At 49.4% G+C, this 23,664-nt stretch overlaps 1 protein-coding gene and 1 long non-coding RNA gene across 2 annotated transcripts in view; one reads left to right on the forward strand and one right to left on the reverse strand.

Moving 5' to 3' along the window:
- LOC145716204 (uncharacterized) overlaps positions 1-688 on the forward strand; it is a 58,154-nt gene extending 57,466 nt beyond the window's left edge. Inside the window, exon 4 of the long non-coding RNA XR_014138708.1 lies at positions 178-688. This is a non-coding gene — a long non-coding RNA (uncharacterized LOC145716204). The remainder of the gene's footprint in view (positions 1-177) is intronic.
- The window catches only part of LOC145716203 (synaptotagmin-9-like), a 52,314-nt gene that overhangs the window by 20,163 nt on the left and 8,487 nt on the right, over positions 1-23,664 (reverse strand). The gene's annotated exons all lie outside the window — the stretch shown is intronic.

Genomic DNA, 23,664 nt, shown 5'->3' on the forward strand with positions numbered 1-23,664 from the left:
CTGCCCCGCCATCTGCGGCTCTCCAGCCCCGCCACCTGCTGTCACTTTTCACCTTGCTGTGCTGGCCAGGTGCTGGCCGGGTCCACCCTGAGCTGTTGAGTGTTGAGATGCTGAGTGACATTATCAGCAAGACTTTACAGTGTCTCAGTCTGCCTCTCTGTCTCTCCCTCCCTCCAGACCTTCAGACGATGTCGCCTGGCCTCATCACTTGCCACTTTCTCGGTATCTCAGCTCGGCTCTCCTCTGATTTGCTCCGTTCTGGGGCAGGTTCTGTGTGATGGTGACATAGCAGCAGGGATGCCCCACTTGTATCCTCACGGCTCCTGGCCCAGTGGAAAGACGTGACTCTTCCTGACAGTTCCAGCAAAACCCCTGGGCCTAGATCAGGTCACGTCGCCACCCTGAACCAACGCCCGAATGTGCCGACCAGACACAGCCTGGGGCGCCACAGACGTGCTCCTGGAGCGGAGGGTGCGGCTACATCCCCCCAGACCACAGGGGCACAGAGGAAGCGGGGTGGGTCCTCAAGGAAAATGGGGTTCTTTTATCAGAAGAAGGAATGCTGCAGAAGCAGAACGTAAGTCCACACTTCAGAGCCTTTCACATTTAGAGAAAATCATGTTCTTATTTGAAGGAATAAAGTCTTTGCTGCTACAAAGTTTAGTCTTATCAGGGTACAACATTTAAAAAAACACTTGCAGAAAAAATCCATAGAACAGAACATGACTGCTAAAATAAAAAAGAGTATCCCATTAGCTTTTAGGATTTTTTTTTTAAAAAGGGTTTCAGTTAATCAATTTTACTGCGTATTGTTCACTGCACGTCCTACTGTTTTTGAGAATTATGGTTAGGTGGAAGCAGCAGATGATTAGGTGGGGAAGAAACAGCAGAAGCAAAACAACTGAAAGTAAATTAGCAAAAAACTTTCATGACAAATCATTTGGGAATGTGAGGTCATGCGGGAGAGGGACTTAGCGCCAGCAAGATGAAAACAAAAGAATTTTCCAAAAATTCTTAGGCATTGTTTTAGTTCTACATTCTTAATTGAGCTGAGTAATAACAGCACAGAGGGACAAATCTCTCAGAAGCAGCATAGCCGTGTGATCCATACACCGACTGACCATGCGAGGGAGCAGCTGTGTCTGCTGCCTCTGTGTCTTCCTGGCTGTCTGACAGGCACAGAAGTGGGTTTGAGAGATTTGCTATGTAGAGGTACGTGCAGGCTTTTTTCTTTCTTTCTTTCTTTCTTTTAAAGATTTTATTTATTTATTTGACAGAGAGATAGAGAGAGAGAACAAGTACGCAGAGAGGCAGGCAGAGGGAGAGGGAGAAGCAGGCTCCCCGCTGAGCAGGGAGCCCGATGAGGGGCTCGATCCCAGGACCCTGGGATCATGACCCGAGCCGAAGGCAGCCGCCCAACCGACTGAGCCACCCAGGCGCCCCATGTGCAGGCTTTTTTCTAGGAAGAGGGCAGGGGAAGAAAAAGAAGAGAGCAACTGCAACAGCGGTAGGCTGCCTGATTCAACTTGATGAAGAGAGGAAGACAGAGCCTTTCCTAAGAGGGTGTTCAGACCCAGTTAGAACAGCCGTGGTATCTATGCCCCAGAAGCACCGGGGCAGGAGAACACTGTGATTTTAAAAGCACTGAACAGAATCAGAAAAATCTGTATTAGTTAGCTTCTGCTGCAGTAACAATCAACTGCCCAGTCTTAGCTGCTTATAACAACAAACACATATTTCTTGCTCAGGGGTCTGTGGGCTGGCTACAGCTCTGCTGGGCTCAGCCACATCTGGCCCCAGACAGCTGGAGGTCTGCTCCTGTGTCTTCTCATTCCAGGACCTAGGATATTCCCTGACAGATGCAAAAAGCTCGAGGGGATGAGTAGAAACATGGGATGCCTCTTAAAGCCCTCACTTGGAGCTGTCACCGCTTCTATTGATCAAAGCAAGTCAGAGGGCCTCATCCAGAGTAAGTAGAGGATAAGACCCTCGCAGAGTGTAGGGAGGGCATGTAACGACGGACAAGTAACACAACCGACCTCAATATGTCAGCTCTCCACTTCTTTGCCTCAATATGTTGGAAAACTTGGTCAAGCTTCAGTTTTTTCATCTGGGGAGATAATACTGTTTACCTCACAGGGTGAGGGTGAAAGTGGATGATGGGTGTACAGTGCTTAGCACAGTGCCCTGGACAGAGTCGGTGCTCCATGTAGCAAAGCTCACATGATATTATTATTGATCTGAGGTACTGTGTTATAGGCAAGGCACGCCTGCTTGTTAGGAGGGTGATGACCGGCTCCGGGGAGAAGGCAGGACCATGACTGACAGCTCAGATGGGCACAGTCCAGGGCAGAGGTGGGGAGGTGGTGGTCAGGCAGGCAGGTAAGGGTTTAAGGTGGTGGGAAGGCCATGGGCACACTAGACCCAAGTGTCATGAACACTGGGTGATGAATGAATGGACGGATGCATGGATGAGAGATGGCTCAGGTCAGGTCCCCTACGGACAGCTCTGGGAGGGCAGCTGGTCTGAGGGGGGTTGTGGCTTTATCTTCCCACCCCAGGACAGAGGACAGCCTGGCCACCTTACTTCCGCTGGTGGAGGCATACTTTGCTCCCCGAGGCTGAACCTGCCAGGCCTCACTCCTTTGCCTTGCCCCCACTGTTGGGTCACCTCTCCATACTGTCCCCCATATCCTGCCCTGTATTTCCCCTTCCCCGAAGGAACCCCCTCTTTGAACCAATTCCAGCCCTCCACATGCCATCGTCTGCATCCTCAACTCTTCATTCAAACCTTCCACCTGCCTCCCCACCTTACGTTCTCCCTCAGAGCCACAACTCTACAGCCCTCTGTGCAGAAGGCAGTTCAGGCCCACACAGCCCCTGGGTCTCAGGATAGAGTAGCGGAGCTCTATCTCTTGCTCCTTGATGCCTCTGCTCCTCCACCTTTTTGTCAAACCTCCTGCCTCCCCTCGACCTCTCTTCCCTGCAACCACCAGGAACATCCTCGGCCATCCCCCTTTGTTCTATGAAGCCGGCCCCCGCTCATCACCCCATACTGATGGCCAGTCCAGGTGGGTGTCTCACGTGGGCGCCAACCCAGCCCACTGTGGAACCACAGGCAGCTGTTAGGGCAAGGGTGGGGACCGTGGCTGGGGGGTGGGGGACGGAGACTCAGATCTCTGGGGAAGCTGCAGAGAAGTGGCCTCTAACTCACTGTGGCCCCTGCAGAATTATGCTGGAGGACCTATACAAGGTGAGTTATTTTGAGAGAATTCTCTGTGCTCTGAAGCAGAGGAGATTTTGCCACCTTCTCAAACGATTTCAGTAGGTCTGGAAAACAAAACCATGCACGACACAACGCTGGAGACACTGTGGGTACAGTTGCCGTTTCCAGCATAGACTGGTGGGATCATCGCAGCGTGAAATTGCAATAAATAGGCCCCGTCATGTTGCCGAAGCCAGCGCAAGCTCACGCACGGGCTGCTTCCTTCTTCAGAGCAGGTCTCCGCCTTGCAGGGGGCGCACAGAAGCTGAGATCCGGGGGCGTGCCCTTTCCCCAGGGACCACTGACGGCAATGGCAGCCCCCCTCCCCCGCGCCTCAAGCCAGGTCCCCGCACCTGACGACGGCACGTTGGGTGGCCAAGACTGTGCAGAACAGACTCCGAAGCCTTCCTGGAGGGCACAGCCTCTACCCCCGCTGCCTCTCCATCTCCTGCCTTCGCTGCTTCCCGAGCAAAGTCACCAGATCATCTCGAAATGTGAACTGTCCCGGAGTCAGGGAGCCCTGATGCCCCGCTGTGTTTCTTTCCCTGTGGGTCTTACAGACTTTCCCTGATAGCCCCTCCAGAGACGGAGATCCCATGCTGCAGAGCAAGGCCTGGGCTGTTGCCCGTGGGGGCTTTTCTATTCAGCTCTGCGGTGGGCACACGTTGAAACCTGCTGAGATCAGGCCGTGGCTGTCCGTGAAGGATGCCCGACCTGGGAGCCAGGGAAGGGCCTGCATACCTCACCGGGAGCATGCGGGCAGCTGGGCCCTCTGTCTCTGTCCCACCCAGCCAGTACCAAGCACCCACTCATTGCTGGGGCCTATACAAGGGCCTGGGGATTCAGAGATGAATGAGATCCACTGCCTGTTCTCAGGGAGCTCATGGTCTCTTCAGGAAAACAAATACAAAACGGCGAAATTGCATGATGGGAGCTATCACAAAGGTATATATATGAAGTGAGGACGTCATGCTTGGGTTGAATCCGGAGGAAGTACACGTTTGCAGGGAAGTCGTGGGGAGAAGTCCCAGGCAGGTGGGATGGCACATGCAGAAGCAAAGGGGCATCAGAGAGCACAGTGTCTCCATATCTTAGAAGCAGCTCGTGTGGTGTGGCTGGGCATAAAACATCAAGGGGCAGAGAGGGGCTAGGACTCCAGACAGATAGAGAGGGGCCAGGTGGTGAAGGCCTCTGTGTGCACACTCGGGAATTTGGGTTCTCCTTGCAACAGGAGGCCTGGGAGAGCTGGAGGCAAAGACAGGATTGGGGTGAGGTGCTGGGGCAAGACCCGCAGCAGGCAGGCAATTTCCAATGTGTTCACTGGAGCCCAGGGAAGCTGGCTGCATCTGCCTCTTGCTGCGAAGAGGGGGCTCTGGTTACAAGGTCGAGACTGGTCAGACCCCAAAACACAACGTCTCACAGCATTGGGAGGCTGAGTTCCACCAGCCAGTGTTACCTGTCCCGCAGCCTCACAGAAACTTCCATGTGGCCAGACCCCATAGGCCAAAGCAGAGGGACACCAGGGTATGTGTGCCCTTTGGCCCCAAGAGCGACAGCTGTGTTGCAGTCATAGTCAGGTTCTGCTGGGACCGAGGGCGGGTATCCCAGGTGGTGCTAGTGTCAAGCATAGCCCTATGCTTCCTTCCCTCGCTCTTCTCAAGGGTTGGGTCCTTCCTGTCCACTGGATGGGCATTTTATTAATCAGGAGTCATTGCAAGAGGCCTGGGGGCCTGACCGAGTCCAAGGTGGGCTCATGGACAGAGAGGCAGGGCGGGCACCACCTCCTCACATGACCCAGGAAGAGGGGAGAAGAGGCTGGGAGGTACCAGCGTACCAGCCTTGGGCCCCTGGACGGGGAGCTCACAGAGCATCCCGCTCCTGCTTCTCCCTGAGGGATTCAACACAGAGGCCTTGTGAGTGGTGGGGGTTGGGGGAAGACGGGCAGGGAGGGCCTTTCCTTCTCTCCCTCTGGGCAGCGCCATGATCCAAGTTCCTCAGGGACGGCCCTGTGGTGCCTATGGTACCAAATGCTGAGTTCAGGAATCGGGAAGCTGTCATGAGGTCACTGTACTTAGACATTCCTGGACAAGAGGAGCAGCCCTTCCAAGGGGTCCCAAAGCACAAGGGTCAGGGTCGGCCCAGTATTTCTGGCCAGGACTGTATAAGCCCCGTGGAGCCTGGCTTCTCCTTTAATAATGACAACAGGGGTGCCTGGGTGGCTCAGTCGTTAAGCATCTGCCTTCGGCTCAGGTCATGATCCCAGGGTCCCGGGACTGAGCCCCACATCGGGCGGCCTGCTCCGCGGGAAGCCTGCTTCTCCCTCTCCCACTCCCCCTGCTTGTGTTCCCTCTCTCGCTGTGTTTCTCTCTGTCAAATAAATAAAATCTTTAAAAAAATAATGACAATAATAATTAATATCTATTGAGAATACACTAGGCACCAGGCACTCTTATAAGTGCTTTACATTTATTAACTAATTTAATTCTTACAACTCTAGAAGGTCGTTAAAAAATGATCTTCACTTTAAGTCTTCCTATCAATAGCCACGATCATCTATGAATGTAAGGACTGGACAGCTTGCTCCAAGCCGTCACTGGTCGGGAGCTTCTGCCTTCCCTACAGCCCTGGCTGCACAGCTGTAGGATCGGGTGGGTGCTCCAGGCTGGTCTGGCACCTGGATGGTGCTGCGCCTGGAGCTGCTTCCCAGCTTGGGGCTGCCACGTAACTGCTGCTTATGCCGGGAGCAAAGCCAGCCCTGTGGTCAGTGCCATGCTGGCCACGTGAGTCGGACTTTTTAGCAACGTCAGCAGAAAGGGCACATAGTGTGCCCAGGAGGGTGGGGCGGGCTGAGCCCAGAGGCTGGCCATGAGTGGGGCGGCAGTCCGAAAATGTTGACCTCTAAACAGGGGACGTCCCCAGGGCCCAGTGGTGCACAGCGCCTCTGTGAGCCCCGCTCTCGGTACAGAGTCTCAACAGCTGGCTCGGCCTGAAAGCCCTGCCTATTAAAAGAACTACCTCTCTGGCATCAAGTATCCCCCAAAAGCTGCTTTGTGTGGCACAGAAGAAACAGAAAGTGGCTTAAAACGTAAACTTGGGGCATGATTGTGTCCAACGGTGAGCCCACCAACTCAATACAAGAGACAGAAAAGGGCAGTTGGAGATGTAGGAGGAAAGCAGGCTTGTTGTGGGAGCCAGCGGGAGCCAAGAGAGGGCAGGATCAAGGCAGAAGGGGCACAGAGTGAGGCTGTGGTCAGGAGCTCCTGGGTGGGTCACCACGGAGGGAGACTGAGGCCGGAGGGCATGGCTGTGAAGTCCGAGCTGGGCAGTGAAGCCTGAGGCCTGGGGCCACCTGCTCTCAGAGGCCACTGGGCCTTGAGGGAACACATTTTGGACAGTCTGGTTTTCCTTTCTGCTTCTCTCCTTCCCCTGGACATCCTTGTATGTTAAGTAACAACAATTACCAAAATTCACCTAGCATCCGTTAAGGGCAGACACTGCGTTAAACACGCTACGTGACTTTCTCATTAAGTCTCAAGCTGCTCCATTTGGGAAAGTCTGTTACTGTGCTGTTACGGAGATGAATAATCTGAGGCTCAGAGAGGTTCAGAAACGTGCTCCAGGACACACAGCTCAGAAGTGGTAGAGCCGAAACAGGAGCCCAGTTGTCTGACTCTCGAGCTTGTGTCTTTCATACCACGGTCTCCTGGGTTCCCCCAGTGAAGAGACCTCATCCCTGGCTTTCAGGTAGTGGGTGGTGGCCTAGGGCTCCTACAGAATCCCTCCTGGGAGCCTGTTGGAAAATGAGCCAGCCTCCCATCTGTCCCCAAGAGCTGACCTCTAAGTCCCTGTAGTAATCCTGCTCTGGAAAATCATGAACTCCACGGGAGGTCAAAGGCAGAGCTGGGCACCGCCCTGCCAGTCCAATCGGGCCTGGCCCTCCCGCGGCCGACTTCCAGGGAGGCAGGACCAGAATATCCCCACTCTGCCTCCACAGCGGCAGCACACACACGGGCCTCCATTCGCTCTGGAAATCGGGCAATTTTTCACTTAGAACCATCTGAAAACAAACTTTATGCCTTCAAAATTATACATTCACAGAACATTTCTAGACTCTGGAATAGGATTAGGCGGTAATGATTTAATTGATGGTTAAGTGTGTAGATAAAATGAATGTGCTGAATCCTTTCTGTAATTATCTCTGCAAGGAGCCCTGGCCGTTGTAATTACTGTCTGAGGCCGAAATCACAAACCAGCTGTAGTTTTAAGCAAAATGTGTTGATGCCCCTGCCAGACGGAGTGAAAGTCAGTCGCAAGCAGCATGGGGCCCCCAAGGACTCATCAAAGGGGGCACAGTCCTTGCAGAGAGAGGCTCGTCCCCCAAACCTGGGGAATGTGTTCTCACAACTGCTTTGCACTCCCGGCCCTGACCGTCACTCCAGTGCTGTCCACACCCTGTTGGGGGCCAATACACCAAATTGGGTTTTAAATCCAGGTCTGGATTAAGTAAAATGGCTGTCTCCACTGATCAAATGAGTCCAGTCATGACCTTTGCTTTGCAGAAGCTAAGCTCCTGCCGGGATAATTATGCTCAATTCACGTATTCATTCAACCAGCACAGAACTGTGGAGTGCCTCCTACAGGCCAGGTGCTGCGTGAAGGACTGGGTATTCGCAGGCGAACAGAGCAGATAGGGCTCCTGCAGGGTTGGACCATGCTGCTTAAGTTATCCTTGACATGGGCAGGAACCTGCTAAAGATCTCACACATCTGGACCAGCATGTGGAGATGAGGCTGGGGACAAGACAGTATCAGGAAGGGGTGGATGTGCTGGAGCTGACGGAAGGCCCAGAAGCTGCTGCTTGCCGCAGAGCCTGTTGGAGGCAATAGGCTTGGTTGTCAGGCCTCTGGTGTCTGCAGTCTCTGGCATGCATTCAGCACTTACCGGGATGCCCACCATGTGCACAGGTTCTGCTCCTCTCTGGTTCATTCCTTCTGCCCTCAAACTATGGATCCCATACCTGATCGTTGCTGTGCAGGACTCTAACTAGATGTGAACAGGGCAGAACCCAGCAAAAGGGAATGCTTACCCTAAGTGTTATCAAACAATCTGACTACTTACTTGTGTCTATGTCCTTAGACTCTAAAGCCCAGGGGGAATGGGGCTAGAATTTCCCCCACCTTATCTCTAGTGCAGAATGCTTGGCACCTGCTCAGAAATATCTGGTTTATCAATGAAAATAAATCATCATATGCTAGGGAGGAAGGAGGCAGACAGGACTGGTACACTCTACTACCGGAGGGAAGTCAAAGGTTCCCATTCTCTCTTTCTCTCTCCACTTTTCCTCACTAGTCTGTGCTCCTGGAAAGAAAGTGCCATGTGTTTTTATTGCTGAATCTTCAGTGTCTAGACATTGCGTAGTACAGAGTGACCCTAAATAAGTGTTTATTGAGTAAGAGCATCAGTAAAGCTATCAGAGCGCTGAAAGGTTACCTGCACTGACGCCGATGGCCAGGGGAGGGCAGCAAGGGCAGCAGAGCTGATGGCAGATGCCCAGGAGAGGGAGGTTTGCTCTTTGGGGATCGCTGGGCATTGAGGCAAAAGTCCTATTATTCATGTGAATATTTGGGGACACTTGGAGGCACCAGGACAGGAGAACATTGCCGACAGAAGTCCAATGAAGCCCAGCGTCCTAAAGGAGGGAGACCAATTTGAGCGGGTGGCTAGAGAGGCTAGGGACCAGTGCCAGAGTAGAGTGTGTGCACCGAGGGGCTGATGTGCAGGATCCCAAGGGAAGTAGTCTAGAGTCACAGGGCTGGCAGCACAAGCCCCATACAGAACAGCTCCCAAAGCTCAGACTTACTCTTGGGGCTCTGGTTCTTAAAGTGACAAGTGTCCTGAAAGTCAGGCCTGATACCACCCCGCCCATCCTGCTTTGGGCTCAGGAGCAGTAGGAGGAGAAGGCCAAGACCAGACCGGGCTGTGTGGAGGGATGCTCCCAAGGGCCCCCACAGGTGTTGGAACTGGCAGATCGCCAGATTGTTGGAAGCGCTCCTCATCTCAGTCCATTTTCCCTGGTGCACAGCGTGCTGACGGCACGTGCAGAGATGTGACAGGAAGCAGGTGGGGCGCCGGCCACAGCTGCCTGCCAGGACTGCCTCTCACCTGGAGAGGTTCTCAGTGGGGGCTGCTGGTCTGGCAAACACAGGCTGCAGACTTGATTTGCTGTCCTGTGGTGCCCATGTTGGCTAGAAAATGCTTTGTTTCCAGGAGGACAATGGAGCCCAGAGCTGTTGTGGGCGGACCTCAGGGGAATGGAGGGATTCGCAGCTGGAAGGTTAGAGAGACATCGCTAGGGGCCAAGGAGATGGTGTTTCCTGGCAGTATGAAGGGAATCTGCCTGAGGGTGGAAAACAGTGTCCTTCAAATCAAGGGAAGCCCTCTGTACCTCAGTGGGTGTGACATGGCCAGCTAACCCAAGTGGGAGGTAGGACACATGTCCCTTCAGGGTGCTCTGAGTGTCAGGAGCTTTGGGAGGTCCTTAGCCCAGGAGAATATGAAGAGGCACATAACCTCAGGTTTTTTGACCAAAGCCTCCGTGGGGGCAAATTTGCTCCATGATGCTTCCAAGTGTCCCAGTTGTGAAAAACAAGCGGCCCTGGGTCAAGTCCATGCTTCCTTGAAGAAGCCCAGCTCCCCAGTGGAGACAGAAGATCTGATTTCTAAGTACCAGTCTGGTGCGGGCCTCGGGAAGTGGTGAGACAAGCAGGGTCTAGAGAGTGGAATTGCAGTGGGGAGGCAGAAGGATGAGGATTGTGTGAGGTGGTGAGAGAGAGACCAGGTAGTAAGACAAAGGCAAGAGCGCACCTTCCCTACGGTGTTCTTTTCAGCCTTTGTCCATGTCCATGTAAAACGTCAGTAGGCATGTCTTCCTCTGAGTCCTTCCCTTCCTATCATTTGTGACTGCACAGTCAGAAAGCATTGTGAAGAGCTTTCTGAATATATGGAGTCTATCTAGGCTCCCAGCAATTGAAAATGCCTATTTTTTTCTTCTGAGTCTTTGAAAATCTTCATTTGAAAGCTGATGATAGAATCTGACCATATCCCAACATGATCTCTTTCACTACCATGATCTCAATGATGATACAGTAATTTTCCCCAAGGGCCTAATTACTTCTACTTTGCCAAAGAGTTCTTGTTTTTCTACATGTTTTCTTTCTTTCTTCTCTTTCTTACTTTCATATACATTTTTTCTGACCTGAACTCACTGTCTACATTTATGAGATAGATGAAGCACGCTGTTAATTACCTGCCCAGCACCCACTCCTCCCTAATTTCCTCCATCCTAAGTGAACCTTGAATTTGCCAGGTTTCCATTTCTCCCCACACACCTATGCATCTCCCAGGAAGAGGATCCATCTCTGGAGTTGGATCTGTTTGGCCCACATAACCCCATTCCTTTTGCCAGTGACGGGTTCAAAAATTGGCATCTTCTGGCCGATGGCATGTAAGGGGAAAGTCTGTTGAGGGCTCGAGAAATTCTTTCCTTGCTCCCAACAGAAATCAAGAAGAAGTGCATTCTCCTCTGGTTATTTTTATGTCTGGACACAAGGCCTAGAGCTGCATCCATCTTGCCACCAACCTGAAGATGGACCAAAGAGGGAAGATGGCACAGCAGCCTGGAAAGATCCAGAGTTCCTGACCTTGTCATTAACCACCGTAGGGAATCTACAATCCCTGAGCCCTGTCCAACTCTAACTCCTCAGGCAGATGATACATTTCTCATTGTTTAATTCAGTTGGTGGCAGGATCTTGTTCTTCACCTCCAAAGTCTTCTGATACATCTTGCCAGCAAAGCAACTCAAGGGCTTGTCAGATCCTCTTGTTTTTAACCAAAGAAGACTTCCAGGACCTGTCTCCTTGGTGGGTTTCTCCTTCATGATGAAATTCTGCCTCTGCACTAGTGCTACGATTTGTTTCAGGAAAGCGCTGCCCCTCTGCCTGTGATCGCCCCTTGGTGGGGTCACCCTGCTAAGCCCCAAGTGTATCATTCTCGATGAGTTTTCTGCCTCAGGTACATGGCTTTCCTTTCCACACCAACCTGCCCGTTTCTAAGTGGTCTGCTGACGTGCCTGCGAGTCCACAGACTTCGCACTGGGTTATTGTGCTTGTTCTCTGTGTGGGATACATTAGAATGCTGGTCACTTACGGCTGGGCTTCTGATCTTAGCTTCCGTGTATCGCTGACACCCCTGGTCCCAAAACTCTTTTTCCCACATCCTACTTAATATCATCCATAGGGACTAGTCTGGTGTATTACCTGTTTTGTCGTGTTATTTCTCTTTTCCTCCTGGTATTCACTTTTAAATCCTCTTGATGGGATTAGCTAATCAACCGCTAGTTCCCCCATGTCTTTATAAGATCTGCATTCTTGGCTGAAAATGATTTCTTCTGGTATGTTAAGCCATGGTTCAGAACCTTACCAAAACATCAGCCTGATTTTGTGAGGCAACCGTTGATCATCTTCGAGGCATTCCTTCTAGAGTTCCAAAGGACAAGGGGAAGAAGTAAGGAAAACACCACTTACGTTCTCAAGTCTTTCATTTTCCCACCCTAAAACCATTATCTCTGAAGATGTATCCATGTTTGTTCCTAGTGGGTTGTCTATGGTTCACGAGAAACAGTAAATTTGACCAGTCTCAGCTGACTCTTTATTACACCTTATTGACCATCAGGAGGTCATCCTGCCATCACATCTTCCGGGTCCATCCGCAGCTGCCTCATGACAGGGAGTCACCAACCAGGGTCTTTTTAAGCTTCCCTCCACGCAGTTTTCTTCACACTCAAGTTCTTGGGGTTTCTCCTTCATCTGCGCTTCTCTTCCAGAAACTGTGGCTTCCTCTCAATGGGATAGATCTCATTTCTCTTGGGCATTGTTCTACTCATTCTAGCTTCTTTTCTATTGAGGGAGATTTCCACCATCTTCAGATTTCATCTTGAGCACCGCTAGGCTGTGGCAAACTATGTGACAACAAATGGAGTGGCCCAAATCCAATATCCGCCAAATGTACTTCTGGGCAGCCCCAAGTCCATAGATGTTCTGCTAAGTCTTTGGGTTGCAAGGAATAAAGGCTCACTCAAGGTAGCTCAATAAAAAGGTTTAGCTAGGGATGGTGGTGGTGATTTATCATGAAAACACTCACGGGGCAATAGTGGAAATGGATTCTCACAGAAGATCAAGAGCAGGAACCCTGGTAGGCGTAGGTCCTATGACCAATTGAGCAGGTGTTTTGGGTCCAAGGTAACTCCTAGAACCTCTGCATCACAACTTCTGGATCTTGACTCTACTCCACTATTAACTGAATTCAGCTGTGTTCTGTTCTCTTTTTACTGACTGGCTTCTTCATCTTCTATTGAGCATATATTTCTACTCACTACAGTTTCAGCATACTTAGAATGTGGTTTTTCTGTGGCCAACCAAGACCTCTAAAGCCTCTCTCTATTTCATAGTCCTGCTGATGCCTCATTTTCTTGACATATGCAGGGTCACTGGCGGTATCTAATGGATCCAACCCACTTTAGGGTATCATGAAACCATGTCGTATGTTACTGGGCAGCCCATAGACTGGCTGCTGGGAGCATGTGCCCTTCTTGACCCAATAACCCCATACATTTTATAAACCATGGTGATTAGGACTGCTTCTTCAACAGATGGTAGGGGTGGAGCTGTGTGTGCATGCAGGGGCGGCTAAGATGGGGCAGGCACCATGAGTTACATACTCAGTGCAATTCCCTTGCAGGGCTCTGCCTCCCAGCTGCTCTGTGTCCCACCCTTGCTTCATTTTCCTGACCTCCAACCTTGAAGTCTGTCTGATCAGCCTCTCCAGTCTCAGCTTACAGCTCCACCTCTCGCCTCCTAGCCTGTCTTCTGACTTAGTGTTGCTTGATTGAAGCTCCTGTGGCTTGGTCAGGGGGTACACTCCCATCAAACGTTTCCATGGCAGCCTTGCTAGGGACGACCCAGCATTCCTGAGCCCTGGCCTCCCCAATGGCATCAGCATAGGCTACTTGAGATCAAACATGCTCCTCTCTATCAGCCCACACTCAGCTCCAACACTGGCTCCCCCTAGCCTCCTTCTTGTTTTCTGGAACAGAGGAATCTCCCCAGAAGGTTAAATTCACATTCTAGGTGAAGGTTTCACACCATTAGGAAACACCAGTGATAGAGTGACCTCTCCTCTTCTATGGTGTGCGTGCCTCAGTGCCTCCACTTGCTGGTGGGATTTCTTCCATTCTCTCCTGCAACACTGTCTTCTCTGTTAAGCTGGGTTTTTAGGAACATTTTTCAGACTGTTTCATCTCTTCCAATGTCTTAGCATTTGTTTGATTAAGGCCCAAAGGACACAGTGAGTGTTTGTATTCTGAGTTGTGAGGGGCAGCCTCTGGCATCAACTTTGAGCCCTTTAGGACTTTAGAATAAATGCTCAAAGACTGTCCACAGCAGGACCTGCTGGAAGTGAATGGAGGTGGGGGCTGTGAATTAGAGCCAGGAGGAGAGGACTTAGCAGGAAGAAACTTCTGCGTCAGGGCTGATGCTGAAATGAGAGATGAGGACTAGGCAGAGGTGTGGCATGCCTATTCAACTGTCAGGGGTAGGACGTGGCAGGTGCATGGGAGTACAGGGTGCAGTTGATCCGAAGGGTCAGTTTCAAAGTGCAGAGCAGAGCATGGGGAAGAGGCCGGGCTGTTCCAGATAATCTGATCAAAGTTGACAGAAGAATAAGAGCAACGTCTGGATGCTGGCAAAAGGCTCAGCAGGATCCAGGTGGAGAAAGAGGCCCTTTCCAGGTGGAGCCAGGTTGGAAAAGGGCAGAGCTGCTTTCAGGACATGGGAGTGCACAGGGGGTATACAGAAGAAACCTGGGGATCCAGAGACCCTGGAAGAGAGGAGCCAGGGGATCATCCGGGCCTCAGTTCTGGTCATTAGGGAAGGTGGAAAGAGCACTGCTTAAATCCTGGGTGCTCTGCACAGAGCTACTCCTAACCCTGCCTATGGAGTGACATATGCTTCCATAGGCCACCAAGGCAAGATGGAGCCATGCTGTGCCTGAGTCAGGAGGGAGGAGCATCTGTGTGCTCTCCGTGGGGAGCTGGGCAGAGGCCCAGGACCATGTGTCTCCAGGTGAATGGCCACACACCCATCATCCCTTCTCTCCCCTGTATCTTGACCTTTCCTTCCCCATTGGCCTTTTCTGCCTATACAAATGCTCAAATTCTTGCTTCCGAGAAAGAAAATCTCACTCTCGAAATCCTTCATCACTGTCTACTGACTGGCCTGTCTCTTGCCTTCCCATTTCAGCCAAGAAACGTGAAAGAGTTGTCTGTGTTTATTAACTCCTCCTCTTATCTCCAGGCTGGATGCTACCGGATGCCACCACTCCGCTGAAACTGCTCTCCTTGAGGGGAGGAGACATATAGACATAAAAACTCAGGGTAGTCAGCCCAACCAACCCATGTATATGGAACCACAAGAGTGCTCTCTTCCTCTCAAGATATTTGAGAAATTTGAAGGAAAGCAGAGAGATGGGCATAGTATTGAGGAATGATTTTAAAGTATCACTAAGTTTAACTTGACAATGACTTGAACAGATTTTGCTAACTTGCTAACTTCCCAAATTTTGTCTTGGTCTGCTCCTGATACCACCTTGACATTGACCGCCTTACTGTTACTCTGTCCCCTTGTGCCTCTCTCCAGTCCTTGCTCCCCCACATGCTCCTTGTTTGGAGGACACCTATCTGTCTGAGCCCCTTGATGACCGCTGTTCCAGAATTATCTTTCCAGTCCCCACTCTAGGCTTCAGTGGGAGAGGGCTGCACTCGAAGACTCAGCCTGTGTGAATGGACAGTCTTTCTTTCCCCAGTAGGGTCACAGCTGAGTCTGGATTCCCCAGTATTGATACACCAGCTATGTGGGAAAAGCTGCAACCTCCCTTAATTCAGGGAGAGCTTTTGTTGGCAAAGCTCAGAGCTTTCTGACATGCTCTTCCTCACAGGACCTGGGGCTTAACAATCAGGCTAATTAGCCTTTTGTCAGCAGATTATGAGCATAGCCATTTTCACTTCAAAACTGGGTGAACAAACCTGTCTTCTTCCCATGGCCTTGGGCCCAGATTAGAATCTGACTGGCTGTCAGCTAAGAGAAGGGCAGGAGGTAGGAGCTCAGTGTGCACATGCGTGCGTGAGTGTGTGTGCGCGTCTGTGTGTGTGTGTGGGGGGGGCGTAGATGGTTAAACTTGAAGTCACTTAATTGTGAACACCATGTGTCTTCCAGAGGAGCATTTTTTAGAATGCACGGTGTCAAACACCACTGCTCTCAGCTCATATATTGAAACTCCTTCATCCCCCCTCTCCTTGTCAGCCCACCGTCCTCTCATTCCTGCCCTCCAACAGCCTATCCCTCCTCTACCATTCCACATCCATCCGGTCAGCAGAGCGGCCTGGATATCACACCGAACTCCTCTCTCTCCTGAGCCTCCCATAAACCTCGGCAAGACTTTCTTCCCGCCCACCTCTCTACTTGCGGCCTCTCTACTCAGGCCTGAGCACGAGCACAGCTCACCCAGACCCTACAGTGGCGTCTGCCCCCAGCCTCATCCCTCTCGCCCATGCTCCTCCAGATGGGCGACGCGATCCTTTTGAAGCACAGATTTGGGCATGCTGCAGCTCTTCTTAAAATCATTCCAAAGGCCCCTACTATCCCCAGCAGAAAGTCCAAATTCCTTAATGGATGAACAAGCCTGTCCCTCTGTTTCGGGCCTCATTTCCACCCCCAAGGACCCTGTGTTTGAGTCATCCTGAACTCCCCTGCCCCAGGCACCAGCCCTCCGTCCACATCTCCATGCCTTTGAATGTGTTTGTCCTTCCTCTCTTTGCTCGGCAGGAAGATCCCTACCCATCGTGGGGAGCCCACCCCAGTGGGCCAGCATGTCTCTCTTCGGCCAGCCTTCTCCAGCCTTCTCCAGGCTCTTAACTGAGGAAGTCCTTATGCAGCAGGGCAGTCTCCTGGGCTCCCGTGAACTCAAACACCATCTGCAGACAGTGAAGGAAGCTAGTGCATCTGTGCTGGGGGCTCTAGAGAATTAGTGGCTTAAAGCAGTAAGAAGAACGTCTTCTGGACTGAGTAGTCCTTGAAGACTCCCATGTGATTCAAAGGTCCTTTTCTTGCCCGTTATTCCCTTTCTTGCTTTCAAGCGTCTCCTCTGCAGCAGCAGCTGGAGCTAAAAGTTATTTCCCTGTAACAAAGCACAGCCTCCCCAAGGCCTTTGCTGGTAACACTCTGGTGTCTGCTGACGTGTGAGAGCAGCAACAGAATGGGGGTGGGGCAGGGGGCGCACTGTGTGGGATGGCTTAGGTTCTGCTGGACTCTGTGAGTGCTGGCAGGATCCCAGATTTCCCCTTGTTATCCTGAGGGTATAGGGCTCCCCTGAGTTACTATTTCTTTTGCTACCAGGATCTCTGGAGCCTTATTCCTGATAAAAGGTTTAGTTCTAGGTATGCCCACATTCACACCATACTTTGGTTCCATACTTGAGAAGCAACGGAATTGTCACATTATTTTTAAGTAGGATATGAGCCAGGACGCCTGGGTGGCTCAGTCGTTAAGCGTCTGCCTTCGGCTCAGGTCATGATCTCAGGTTCCTGGGATCGAGCCCCGCATCGGGCTCCCTGCTCAGCAGGAAGCCTGCTTCTCCCTCTCCCACTCCCCCTGCTTATGTTCCCTCTCTCGCTGTGTCTCTCTCTGTCAAATAAATAAATAAAATCTAAAAAAAAAAAAAAAAAGGTAGGATATGAGCCATTAGCGCCAATCCCAGGAGTGGCCCTTTTGCAACTTTAAGGAACATAAAACTTAAAACGCAAGTGCAAGGTCAGATTCTGTCACTCCCAGCTACTCACCTATGAATGCACTGTTGGCTTCACCGGGCGGCTCCAAATGGGGAGGAGGAACTGCTACTCTGTGGCTGACCTATATGCCTCAAGATCCTGTGACGCCATCTTCCAGGGGCCTCAGCTGTCAACCCATTCCTGGACCTTAGGTGCTGAGGTGAGCCAAATTCCCACACCCTTCGCCTCCACCACCAGATGGGCCCAGCCTGCCAATCTAAGATCCTGCTTGGATCCTACCTCGATCCTAAAAGTCTGCTGAGAAGAGCTCTGCCATCATTCTAACAGAAGCCCGTCCTGATCCCTGCCTTGGCTCTTGGCTTCTTGGTTAGAGGCTGAATCTGCAGCAATAGTCACTGCCACTGGAGGGCTCCACTCACCACCCCTGTGTGGAAGCTTCTAGAACTAAGAAGGGAGCACTAGATGCTCCACCTCAATATCTTAGTTACAGACACTTCGGGCTCCATGCCCATCTTCTCCTCATGAGTAGGTGTTGCCTGTTCCCATTTAGCTCTGCTCCTCAATGTGACTATGACTCCAGGCAACAGAGAGACAGAATGTAGATAAGGCCCAACTAAAAACACTCTGAATCCACTTCTCCACGCCCCCTTCAGAGACTTCATTAAGCATTAATATCAGGAAGGAAAATTCAGAATGTTTACATTGCTTAATTTTAGTCAATCTGAATCTCTTTGGATGGCATTTTCTTGATTGGCTTTATGACCTTTTTCTAGTAAACTTTCTAAATCTGGACATTTACCATCAATATGTACAGTATTTAAGCACACTCTGATCCTCAGCTACCTAGGGGGAAAAAGTGTATCTTGTTTTCCTGCCCCTCATTCATAACTGCTTCTCCTTCTAATAGTCTGAGCACAACTCCCGGTAGTACACCCTAAACCTTAGAGTTAAAGTTGCACTTTGTAATTGCTCAGTGAGTTTTTTCCCCACATTTCTTTATTTCTAAGCATTTGAATGATCAGTGTCATCACATTTCATGTTCTGGACTCGATTTGAAATGGGGGAAAATACGTAATTCTATCACTACTGATCACAGGCTTTGAACATATAATTGAGCTCTAGCTCATAAATAAAAATAAATAAGAATGGGATTAAAAGATAATGTTACTGCTGCTAAAATACTGTTATCAAAAGAGTAGAGATTTTTATTTTCATTCTTCACAGAAGAATTGTAGTCCATGGTAGGGGCTATCAATGGGAAATGACAGGCATGTGACTGATCTTCATTCCTGAAGAACTTTGCCTTTATCAACCCAAGGAGCCGCCAGCAGATACAGAGCAGCCCACAGGTCCTTCAGGTCCACACAGGGTTTGAGTTTCCCTTTGCAAAATATGATACAAACACAAAAGGAAAGCAGTTTTCCCCTAATTTTTTTTTCAAAGATCTCATCCATTTATTTGAGAGAGAGAGAGAGAGAGAAAGAAAGAGAGAGAGAGCATGAGTGGGGGGGGGCAGGACAGAGGGAGAGGACAGAGGGAGTGCAGACTCCCTGCTGAGCAAGAAGCCCAATGTGGGGTTGATCCCAGGGCCCCAGGATCATGACCTGAGCCGAAGTCAGGCGCCCCTCCCCCTAACTTTATACAGTATTTTTGTGTCATTAAGAGCAGAGAGTCTCTCTTTTAGCCATGACTATTTCAACATGTGAGCTAAGCAACCAAACATCGATGATGTTGCCTTAGGAAAACTTCACTCAATGTCTACCATGTGCCACGACCTTTGTTAGGTATTAGACATACCATAGTGAGCAAGATAGAAGAGCTGATCTCATGGCAGCTTTGGGAATGGTTCTCTTCACTCCAAGGGAACACCAAATGGGTCAGGAGTGGGGGGGGTGTTTACCGACGTCCCAGATAAGATGTTTCTGTTTCAAACAACAGAAATCCTACCTCATATTGCTTACATAATAAAAGGAATTTATATGCTTACATATTCACAAGGGTCAGAGGTAACACTACGTTCAGGAAAGGCTTGATCCAGCAGCTCAACCGTAGGATCAAGGGTCTGGATTCTTTTTCTTTCTCTGTTCTGCCATCCATGGGATTGGCCTCATCCTAAGCCTGGATCTTTTAGAGATGCAAAAGGACCATAGCTTCTTTGTTTACATCCAAGAGGAAAGAGAGCATCTTTGTCCAATCATTCACACCAAATGTTCTCCAATCTTCTCTGACTGAATCAGTTTATGCAGTGCTAATCCCCATGGTTGGCTTGGCTAGTTTAGCCTGGGACCAAGTCATAGTTTCATCACTGGAACCAAGGATGGAGTCAGGCTCCCTAGAATCCCCAGTGAGAAATCAGAGCCTTCAGAAAGGAGGGCTGATCTGGGGAGGCAACTAATAAATGTTCACACTGTCTGTCAGCACCTGCAGAGCTGGGCAAAATCCTTGTCAGCTCTCCTGCTTCTTATTCTTGGGGTGTGAGAACAAAATCCATCTACCCCAAGATAGTTAACTGTCTATAGAATATGCTCTATGTTAACTTGACTTTACTATTCTACTATCTTCATTAACACAACTTTACTATTCCTAGAGACCTTTGCCAAGAGAGATAAAAGTTGCAAATAACATCATTGCTCATTACAGGGAGTTCTCAAAAGACCACTGGTTGGTTTTTCCTTAGCATCAAAAGACAAGTTTATACCCCAAAACTCTTTTTTTTTTTTTTTTTTTTTGAGAGAGAGAGAGAGTGCACAAACGAGTGTGTACATTGGTGGGGGGCGGGAGGGGGAGGAAGAGGCAGAGGGAGAGAATCTTAAGCAGCCTCCACACTCAGCACGGAGCCTGATGTGGAGCTTGATTTCACAACCCTGAGATCATGACCTGAGCCGAAATCAAGAGTCAGACACTAAACCAACTGAGCTACCCAGGCACCCCTATCCCAAAACTCTTTGACTCTTGGCCTCATGATCCTCACCTTGCTGTGTCTACCTAAGCTATCACATCAGTTCTAACCAAGCTCCCCCATTCCGTACCAGGCAGGCAATAAACTCAGCTTTGCCCTATCAACAGTTGATCTGGTGATATTTGGGAAGCAGCATTCAACAGGCACAGCTGAAAGACTTCCAGGTTCAGTGGCCCTCCAGACATCCTCCATCCTCTGCCAAGATGAGCTACCCTTGGTCCAGGCCCCTTCACCCAGGAAGTTCCCTTTTACCCCCAGATATCATGTGGGGGTGTGGCTCTTTCAGAGGCTGGAAGGAACCATTCCAGTGAGTTTTATCTGTGGGGGAAGAACTGGCCCATTGGCCCACTGTATAAACCATCACCTCTGAATGCCATTCCTGGAGATGGAAGATTGCTGAAGGCCCAAGCCCATTGTTAACCACTTTCTGATTTAATTACTATTCAAGTGTGCAGCAGATGCCCTCCAGGGCAGTGACTGCTGGGGCGAGGTCATTTTTGAATGAGAGGAGAGTCAAGATGCAGTTGACTTTTTGTTCAGGCAGAAAATGTTATTTTCTAACACATTATTATTATCTCTTATACCTCTAGTGTTACTCCCAAATGTTTCCATGTTTTGTATGATCACTATCTCTACAGATACTCGGAAGAATGCTGATTTTGCATCCCAGCTAAAGATGAGAAAATATTTAGTGTCTTTTTTTTTTTGTATAGCTAATTCAATACAAGAAAGAAGACTTGCTTGGGAACTACTGAGTGCTCTTGGCTTTGTTTGCTGACCATTTCCTCCACCAGCTGGAAATCCGATGCCTCATTAACACTAGCCATGCCTACTTGTCCAAACGACATTCTGGCTGCTTGTAACAATTGGCACAGATTCTAAAAGGCTTGTTAATGTTTTTTAGATCCCAAACATGTAGGATATTTTTATGTTCTTTGCAACTGGTTTTGTTTCAGTGGCCCTGCAGGTGTTTACGGATACTGGCATGCTAAATCTCACCAATAAAAATAGTTTATTTTCTAAAAAAAAAAAAAAAAAAATCTCAATTATAAGTCCTTTATTTTGTCTAAAAAATACTTCTCTGGTACTTTTCTCTTTTTTATTGTCACAGATAGGTGGAGCAAATCATTACACTGTATAAAACCTCTGCTAAAGTGTTTCCCTGGTGAGAAAAGCCAACTTATGGACTTACGTACTTGTCCCTCCTGATCAGTTCTCATTCAGGATGCATCTGTCTACCACTCGTCATAGACATCTTTGTGGTGTTTCTCCTTCCTCTGTTTCTTATAAAAGAAGACACTGAAGTACTCTAGGATCTGGCCACCTCCATCAGCTTGAGGGGGTCCTTCATGATTTACTATGGTGCCTCGTTACTGTTTTGAATATTTCTCAACTGTACTCAAAATGTAAAGCTATCACCAGATGGCAGTTAAAAAAAAAAAAAGAAAAAGAAACAATAGGCTCAAAATGGAGTCACTTGTGCTAAAGCCCCATGTCAGCAAACCAAGACTTAATACCTAACCCAACTGCAGTTTCAACCTCTCCCAGGAATGTGACCTTTAACCAGCCAATCTGGACTTACCTGGTCAACTGGCATTTTGGCATCTAACCCCTCTTTTTGGTCTTTAGATCAATTGGCATCTAACTCCTCTCTTCCCCCAAAGGAAGGTGGTCTTGCCTGAAACAATCCACTCTGCTAGAACAACTTCTTTGCTTCACCTCCTTCTGCCTACCGAAGTCTTTGATTTTGTACAGCTCCTCAGAACTCCTTTCTATCTGCCAGATGGGATGCTGCCCAATTCATGAATCACTGGATAAAGCCAATAAGATCTTTACATTTACTCAGTTGAGTTTCGATTTTTTAAACAGTGGGAACAAAGGGAGGAAATGACTTCTTCTCATATCCTTCTAAATGGAGAAAAGTTAATCAAAACTTGGAGCTTAATAAGGGCCATTTTCATTTGAACAGCCCACTGCAAATTCAGTGTCCATACTGTTTACTTCTTGCTCTGAACTGACTTTGGACTCTGTCGAATGGAAAACTGTGGAACTCCAGAACTAAAGGAACTCAAATGCTTTCACTATATGTCTCATTCATTCATTCTTTCATTCATTCATCAGTACTAATTCAATGCCTATGTAACAGAGGTAGTATTTCCATTCTGTGCAAATCATGTTGTTCCATGCAATGAATCAATGCCACAGATTCCTATAAGCCAAGGGCAAATAACACAAAGTTAATCATCAGCGAGTCCCTCATGAAACAAGAGAAACAAGAATATGGAAAGCTGGGCCTTGTTGAGAGAAAAGAGATATACTAAAATTCCAAATGTTCCCTGTACATGTTGAGAGGAAACCCTGGACATCTGAACATAAGGCATAAGTAGAGAGGAATTGTGCTAGATATAAAGGAAGTGTAAGCACAAGGAGTTAGGGGTCCCCCCGCAAAAGAAAGATGAGATATAGCTTCAGTGACCTAAGAGAAGTCATTTTAGGTCTCCAGCTGTTTTCCCTGATCTACCAGCACCAGCACACTTCTTGCAGAACTTCCTAGGAGGTGGCAGAATTACAAAGAAATGCAAAAACCACTAGGGTCTACCAGGCCAGGAAACAACAGCCCTGATCATATCAGAGACAATCAGTCACTGGTAAAACCGCCAGTGCTGTTTCAAAAGTAAGCAAGGCCCTGCCTTGGACTCCAAAATAAGGAGCCCAGGACTTTAGTCAGTTTATATTGCTCTCACGCCCCAGGAGCATGCCCACAGCCCCTTCTCCTTGTCTGACAGTTACCTCTGCTTCACTATAACATCAAAGTATCGGCCCCTAAAAGGAGCACAAGCTGTACTAACAAACATAGGATGAACGTATAGGCATGTTTTCTAAGTACGTCTGCATACCCTGTGTCCGCCTTTACAAGCGAGGACAAAGCTCCCCTTTCCGAATAGTCATTCTGAACTTTATTATATTTTATTTTTATCCTAAACTTTAAATAAAAGGAACCTGCTCATCCTTGCTTGGTGGGTGGGACGGGTCATAGCTTTGGAAGTTATTCCCTGTGATCTCCTTATTTGCTGCAAATGAAGTTTCCTTCATGTGACAACTCCCCGGGGTGTAGTCTCCACCTGTAACTCACCAAGGAGCAAACTCACATTCGTTCAGTTACAGAAGTTTCCACCAGCTGGGAGGAGGAAGTGGAGAGCCTTTGGCAGAAGAGATAGGGAGAGGGGAAGAGTGGCTCTCAGGTGAGGTCCTGACCTCAGGCCCGAAACCTCAAGTTTTAGGTGGATTGAGGAGGAAGCTGAAGGCAGATGTGGCCCCAGTGTTTGGAGGGTGTGGAAAGGAGGTGACTGTTGGCTGACAGGGTTCAAGGGAGGTCCAGCAAGTGGGGAAGTGACCCCATACCAAGGGCTGCAAAGACTTCCCAGGCTTCCTAGGCTGGGCATCAAGTGAGATGTGCGGTCAGACCTCAGAGATCTGTAGGGCTGGCGAGAGCCCAATTCAGGTCTGGTCAGCCTTGAAGGGGCCAAACTCCCAAGCAGCAA

The sequence above is a fragment of the Leptonychotes weddellii genome, chromosome 11 (genome assembly GCF_054177405.1).
Source record: "Leptonychotes weddellii isolate Sample4059 chromosome 11, ASM5417740v2, whole genome shotgun sequence".
Lineage (NCBI taxonomy): Eukaryota > Metazoa > Chordata > Mammalia > Carnivora > Phocidae > Leptonychotes > Leptonychotes weddellii.